Below are 6985 nucleotides of genomic sequence, written 5' to 3'. Positions count from 1 at the left end.
GCTTTCAGCGTCCGAAAGGGGGATCCGGCAAAACAACTGACATGATACTCTCAGGCTTAAGCCCGTAATATTCTAATTAACTGATGTTGGCAAAAACGTCCTATTGGAACCGTGATTCAGGCATCACCACCTGGCCAACCTTCAAGACCACCTTTCCTGGAGTATCCGGCCGTCCTGCCGTTCGCAAATTTCGTGCTTCGAAGCGTCTACGCTCGTGATCACAGCATGCGGGGAGGAGAAAGCTTCAACATTTACATCGAGGACATCGTGGACTTATGGAAACGCTTCAACCCAAATATAGCGGGTGTAGATAAGATTAGGCACGTACTGAAAGGTACCGATGATGACGCCTTCAACACGGCCATTGCAAAAAGTCCGACTGCCATTGCGAAGGTCTACGAACTTTATAGAGATTTGAGGAGCTACCCAAGTGGCGTGTTTTGATCCGCCATGGACATTAAACCCTATCGCCTTTCTGCCGAAATCAAGTAGTTTGTGTGCCAGGAGGTAGCCCGTCATTTGTGTCTGCTGCCCTGTCGACCGGAACCACGATCATTCCTTGCGCCGCATTTCAGGCAGGATATACAGCGACAGGTCTCGGAAGCTCTCCATTCAGGCCATCTTTCGGATTCGTTGCGTGGGGCTTATGCGGCGTGCTGTTGTGGGTTCAACGAAGTATAAAACTTCTTAAAAGATGCGGGAACTGAGCCCTTAACTTTAAGATTGCGAGGCGTGCATGCCATCCTTAGGCTGCAATAGAGCTTTGCTTCTTGGCGAACAAAAGCGAACACAGGATATTGGTATCGTTACAAGAGTAGCTTACAACCGCATGAGTCATTATCAAGGTAGATAAAAAATAAAACCAAATGAAAAAAAATATACCTCTTAGACCAGGTAGGCATTACTAGGTGTCATGAGTAGTTGACGGAACCAGACATTGCAAATTAATATCAATGATGACTTCTTTTCTTGCTGTATATCATTCATCCGTGATGGGAATGATATAGATGTGTGACATTTAGTTTTATTAGAGGGGCCATGAAATCAGTACTGCGCATTTTGAATCTGTAGGTTAACCAATAATATAATGTTCTTCATGTCCCCAGATGTTTATTACAGCATGTCAGCATGTAAACTTGCTTACTTCCTGAGAAACTGAAAGCTCGCGCTCTAACAACCAGCGATGACGACGAAGCACGGGAGTGCTGATTCGTCCCTATCTTCTTCTTACAATAATTTTGTTAAGTGGTATCACGGTAATTTGGGGCATATAAACAGCCAGGCGTCTTGCTGGCTTATGTCACTTCGCATAATCATTACAAAATTGATATGGTTAGAGAAAAAAATCAAACACTGTGCGAACAGCAGTACTTTTATTGTAGTTTTATCTACAGAGCACCTCGGAGTGCTGACCTGCTACAGGAGGAGACACGATTTTGATGATGCAATAGTTAATATAAGACAACAGAAACTAATCATTCCTTGCCAGAATTTTTAACTGAAAATGGCAAACACGGCTGCGAAAAATTGCAAACTACAGATAAGACAAAACGTCTCAAACATCTGTCGTTCTTTTTTCTATTATACGTGTGCAGTTTTGGTAGTAACATTATGCAGGCACTATTACAAAGTATAAAGAAAAGAATGAGCGAGTGGCGACCACAATTGCGCGCCTTCTGTCGTCCTTTGAGTGCCTAGGATGATTGGCGATTAAAAGTTCAGACTGTGATGAAAGAGCAGCCTAATGTTCTTCGTCCGTTATATGATCATGCCCCTGTGCGTTTGCCTTCCATGAATGGAACCATTTCATCCGTTTCACCCACGCTGTCCCGCTGCGACACATGCGGCGACCTGTTCCCTAAAAAAAGTCGTTTTGGAGGAGCAGCGGCTGAACAAGCATCCGCTCAGGCAGCAACGAAGGCACCGCTGCTCCTCGGGCCCTTTCTCCACAGATAACAAGTAAGCCGAGGTTTTACTCTGTATTGCGCTTTGCTTCTGGTTTTTCGTATAAGAAGCCTATAGTAATGGCGTTAGACTCAAGCGAACATCAACCAATATTTGGCACGTTTACGCACACGCTACAAACCAATACACCCACAGTACCAAGCGTTTTCAAGCATTTCGATTGCCCAAGCAAGTGGAGGCGTCTGATAACTTAGTCATACTTTCGTTCGCGAGGGAAACGCGCTGTTAAATCTGATTTCATGTAACCATGTTCCACAGTGAAGCTGTTGTGGCTATCGTCTTTCTTCAAAAGGAACAAACGATTGGACCTGTGTTTATACGGCTGCGATGGTTCGCATCGTTACTGAGACGCATCGACCAGCACTAATGGGGAGATCCCAGAAGGAACCGGAAATCGCACTCAGAAAGGAAAGTAGTGATGTGGTGCCCGGGTGCTACACATAGGGGCACCACTAGTGTAACTGCGCATGGAATCGAATCCGTTCTACCCTTGCCAGATAAGGTACACCATTCCTCCTGTTGACCGCAGCGCTATAGCACAAGCAGCCGACGCCATGATCTTCAGAATCATCCTACGCATCGTGCTCTTCGTGGGCAACAGTATATCGCTCATCGGGCTGTGCGTGGCGTTCAAGCGCTTCTGCTTGAATGCCAAGTACTACGGCATGATCAACGCTAACTCCACCACAAGCCACCTCAACCCGGTGCTCAACTACAAGGACTACGACGATGACGAGCGCGGTGGCTCCGGCTCGGCCACACAGTGCCTGGACAACCACGACCTGGACGTGCCGGAGATCAAGGTGCCCGGGAGTCCGGGCGCCGACCCCAACGAAGACCTGAGCTACATGCTGCTGACGGCGGTGAAGGAGCGGTACTACGCGACGCCCGTAAGCCTGGCCAAGCAGCACGGCGCGCCGCCGGCCTCGATGTCTTCGCAGGACCATGGTACTCAGGCCGCTGCGGCCACATCTTCGTCCTAGAAGCCGTCCGAAGAGCACAACGCCGTGATCCACGTCAACGAAAGACACGTGGCGCGTAATAGTGGGTACGGATAAAGCGATTTTTATGTCTTTGTCTGGCGACCTTGAAAAGCTGTTGCATCATCCGATCGGAGCTCGAGTGACCGGAAGCAACACACCTGGGCCTATTTTGGCCGTCCTCCCACAGGCGGGATTCTCTGTCCTAATTATTTCGTTTTGACCATGCACGACACACCAACAGAAGCTGTTTGCCCTAAATGTATGCGAGTGGTTACGTCACCCAGCCGAGTTATCTCCTTGGCCTAAGCGGTGGCCTTGTGGTAGAGCATCCTCCTCGCATCCGCCTCGCGTTCGAACCCCGATGCCGCCGGGTACCTACCGGCTTTCTAATGGGTACAAAATTTCCCCCGACCAGGTACTCGCCACTAGCGTCGCTGCGCATGGAAGCGAATCAGCGAATAGAGGTTCGTATGTTCGCATCCCCCTTTGCTGCTAAGTCCAGTGGCTTGGCAAAGAACTCGAGCGCCCGACATATTTATGCGGTTTCTAAGGCCAATAGATGCGCGTGACTTATTTTGTAATTTTATCTGATATGTATTGTAAGAGTATGAGAAAACCAGCGAAAAGGACGCATTCACAAAGAGAAGTACACAGGACAACGCTGGAAGCGTTGTCCTGTGTACTTCTCCTTGTGAATGCTTCCTTTTCGCTGGTTTTCTCATACCATGCACCAACTGGCCCAACAAGCTACGCTTCTTCAATAGTCTTGTAGGAGAAGAGACGAATTTTTAAGCGCTGATCACGGCTTCATTATCCTGCGTCATGGCAGTGGCCGCTGGGCCAACTGGCTGCAGTATACGCTTCTTTCGCTCCATATCAACGCTGCTACGCATAGGTGAAAGGCCTCGTGTGTTTATGGAGCGGTTCCTCTTCCTCCTCTGAGCCGGCTATGAGGCTGTCTTGCCGAGTGTGCTACTTCTCCTCATTCTGTTCTCTTTTCCCTTACAGAGGCCATTTAAAAAGGCATGCACTGACCCACACTCGCGAGCGGCTTTTCCAGGGCGACCAATGCGGCCGGAAATTCAAACGGCGAGATCATCTCCTCGTCCACCAGCTGGTTCGCTTAGGGGTGAAGCCGCACCAGTGCGCTGTTTGTAGATGCCACTTCAGCAGTGCGGCCAACCTGAGTCGTCACCGCACACAGCAGCACACTTTATGTGGCACGTCTATCCCACGATCCCTTCACCGAGAGCTTCTCATCAGGCCGCTCCCGAGGAATATGCACCCGTCCCACCATGAGCAGCGCCGCAGAGCCCGTGCGAAGGCACTCCATCGAGCGTACAGCCCCCAGCCGGACGCCGTATGGGTGGACGCTGCCTGCACGGGTGATGAAGCGACAGCAGCTGCGGTGGACTCCTCTTCATCCATTCTCCTCACACTACCTCTCCCTCCAGATAAGTCCACAGAGGCTGCAGAGGAAGCCGCCATTGCACTTGCTATAACCCGCACGGAAGCCCGGTATATTTTAACTGACTCTAAAACTGCGATTCTAAATTTTGCTCGAGGCCGAGTTCATGTCCCTGCTTTTGGCATACTTGACTCGCCCGATGCACCCCCGCCCCGCCAAGTGGAGCTGATATGGGTGCCTGCGCACTCCGGGAATCCCGGAAACGAGGCCGCCAACCTTTTAGCCCGAGGTTCTTTAAACCGGGCTCAGGTGGCCTCGGATCGGGGATTCACGAAGGATCGCATGCACTCATTCAGTGAGCTGACCCTGGCATACAGAGCCTCTCGCCAGCTCTACCCCCCGCCCCACCCCTCCCTAGATAACAGACACGCAACACTCTGGCGCAGATTACAATCACATACTCTTCCCTCGCCCCTTACCCTAACCCACTATCATCCCTCCTTCCCCACTCCTACTTGCGCCCTTTGCCCAGAACCCTTCGCTTCTTCCCTCCACATCCTTTCGCTCTGCCCGGCGGACCCTCCCCCGCGGGACCTAGAGAACCTCAAGACCTGGGAGGACTGGGAGACCCTGCTGCATTCGGAGGACCCGGCCGTGCAGACCATCGCCACCGGCCGTGCTGCCAGTGTTAGGGACCTCAGGAACATAAACACTTGAGTGCAGTGGGGTCGTGCGGGGACCCTGGGGCGTGCCCCGAATTCCTTTGTAAATAAAGTTTTCTCTCTCTCTCTCTCTAGCTCATTTGTTTGTCGTCACTGCGGAAAGGAAAACGCGTCCCGAGGAGAGACCCCACGCCAGCTCGCATGCCGCTCCGGAAGAGGTTCCCCGCACCAGAGCCAAGCGAAGAAGTAGGAGAGTGGGAAGTGTAGCCTCCGGTAGCCTCTGCAGAGGGCGCACTGTGATATGCGCTTGTATGCCATCAAGGATCAGTGACGCCATACACTTGCGCACTCGCTCATCGGTTCGACAGAAAAAAAAAGGAAACGCAACGAGCAGCAACGAAGAAACCAGCGCATGGGAACCTCCGAAAAAAGATAGTGCTAGTGAAAGTGATAGTGAACGAAATAAAATAAAACGCAGCAAACAACGGAGTGCAGCTCTGGTATTTTCTTCCCTAGTGTACGTTGGTTGGTTTATTGAGGTTTAACGTCCCAAAGGCAAATCAGGCTATGAGGGACGTCGTAGTGAAGGGCTCCGGAAATTTCGATAACCTGGGGTTCTTTAACGTGCACTGACATAGCACAGCACACGGGCCTCTAGAATTTCGCCTTCATCGAAATTCGGACGCTTCGGTCGGAATCGAACCCGCGTCTTTCGGGTCACCAGCCGAGCGCCGTAACCACTGAGCCACCACTGTGGGACCTACAGGGAGTAATTCTAGAGGAACAGAAAGCAAGTCGAAGCCCTGCGCCGTTGGAACACTCTGCCGCCTATATGTATTTATTTATTTATTTATTTATTTATTTATTTCACATACTGTCAATCCCATTGGGATTTTTACAGGACGGGCATATAGTAAGAAGGTACAAAGCGAATACAAATGGAATGGTATACATTAAAAACACTGTTATTTGCAAGTAATTACATGAGTATGGGAAAAAAAAATCTCTTCCTCTCCCGTAACCGAGAGTAGAGTAAGCATGAAATGTTTAGGGGCCTAATGGAGAGTTTTGGTATAGCGGGCTTTGCGTAATTGCGTGCATAGCGGAATAGCGGGTGCAGAGTGCGCATGCGCAGAACGCTAACGGGGAAATAGCGTTAGCGTACGCACGCAATTTTCAGAATTTAGCGTTGCGGCATTTGCGCCCTTAGCGTGGAAACATGGCGGCGTCCTTTCAAGCGACAGCCGCCCGCTTCAGCCGATTCAGCAGCTCTTGCGATTCCGGTCGGCATGTTTACCGGCAACTACTGGTGTTTTTGCTTTTCGCTATGACTTACCTTGCTTCGACGATAAAGTTTAAGCTGCAATTCAGCCCTGTTTTTAAGATACGCTCTCGATTCTGGAGCGCGCAAGCCTAATAGCACCTCCAGCTGCACAGCTACCGTCTGCAACGGCCCGAAACGCAGCACAAACCATCAAAAACGTCTGGAACGAGACAAAAATAGATTTGGAGGCTATTCGCGGTGTTTTATGACTTAAATTATGTACAGAGAGTTTATATTAAATTTACAAAAGTTTTTTTAACATTAGACGTCATGTGATAACAAATATTAAGGCGGAAGCCTTTAATGTCTCATCGTTGTAAGCAGCAGTTGTCGACAGAAAATGTCATGCTTTTCAATTGCTGGAAACGGTCGTGACGTCACAGTGCGCGAATTTCAAACGGGGCCAATTGTACTTTGGCTAGTAACCATGCAACCAATTGAAGGGATCGTATAGTGATGCTCCAATTTAGTGGGACTGAGCTTAGTTAATTGCTTAATTATTCAATTAGCCTAATTAGCTTTACTAGTTAGGCCATATAAATAAATAAAACCGATTAAGAAATTCGTCGAGCTTAGGAATCGAACCCCGGTCTTCGGCGTGTGAGACGAGCATGCTATCCACTCCGCCATGCCAGCTTTTTTT

At 49.7% G+C, this 6985-nt stretch overlaps 1 pseudogene; it reads left to right on the top strand.

The window, feature by feature from the left end:
• The first annotated feature begins 2519 nt into the window (after positions 1-2519).
• LOC149330083 (uncharacterized) lies at positions 2520-4741 on the top strand (annotated as a pseudogene).
• The last annotated feature ends 2244 nt before the right edge of the window (positions 4742-6985 follow it).

This window comes from Amblyomma mixtum, chromosome 9 (genome assembly GCF_055824585.1).
Source record: "Amblyomma mixtum isolate Tamu chromosome 9, ASM5582458v1, whole genome shotgun sequence".
In the NCBI taxonomy this organism is placed as follows: Eukaryota; Metazoa; Arthropoda; class Arachnida; order Ixodida; family Ixodidae; genus Amblyomma; species Amblyomma mixtum.
This window is presented reverse-complemented; position numbering and strand designations above follow the sequence as displayed.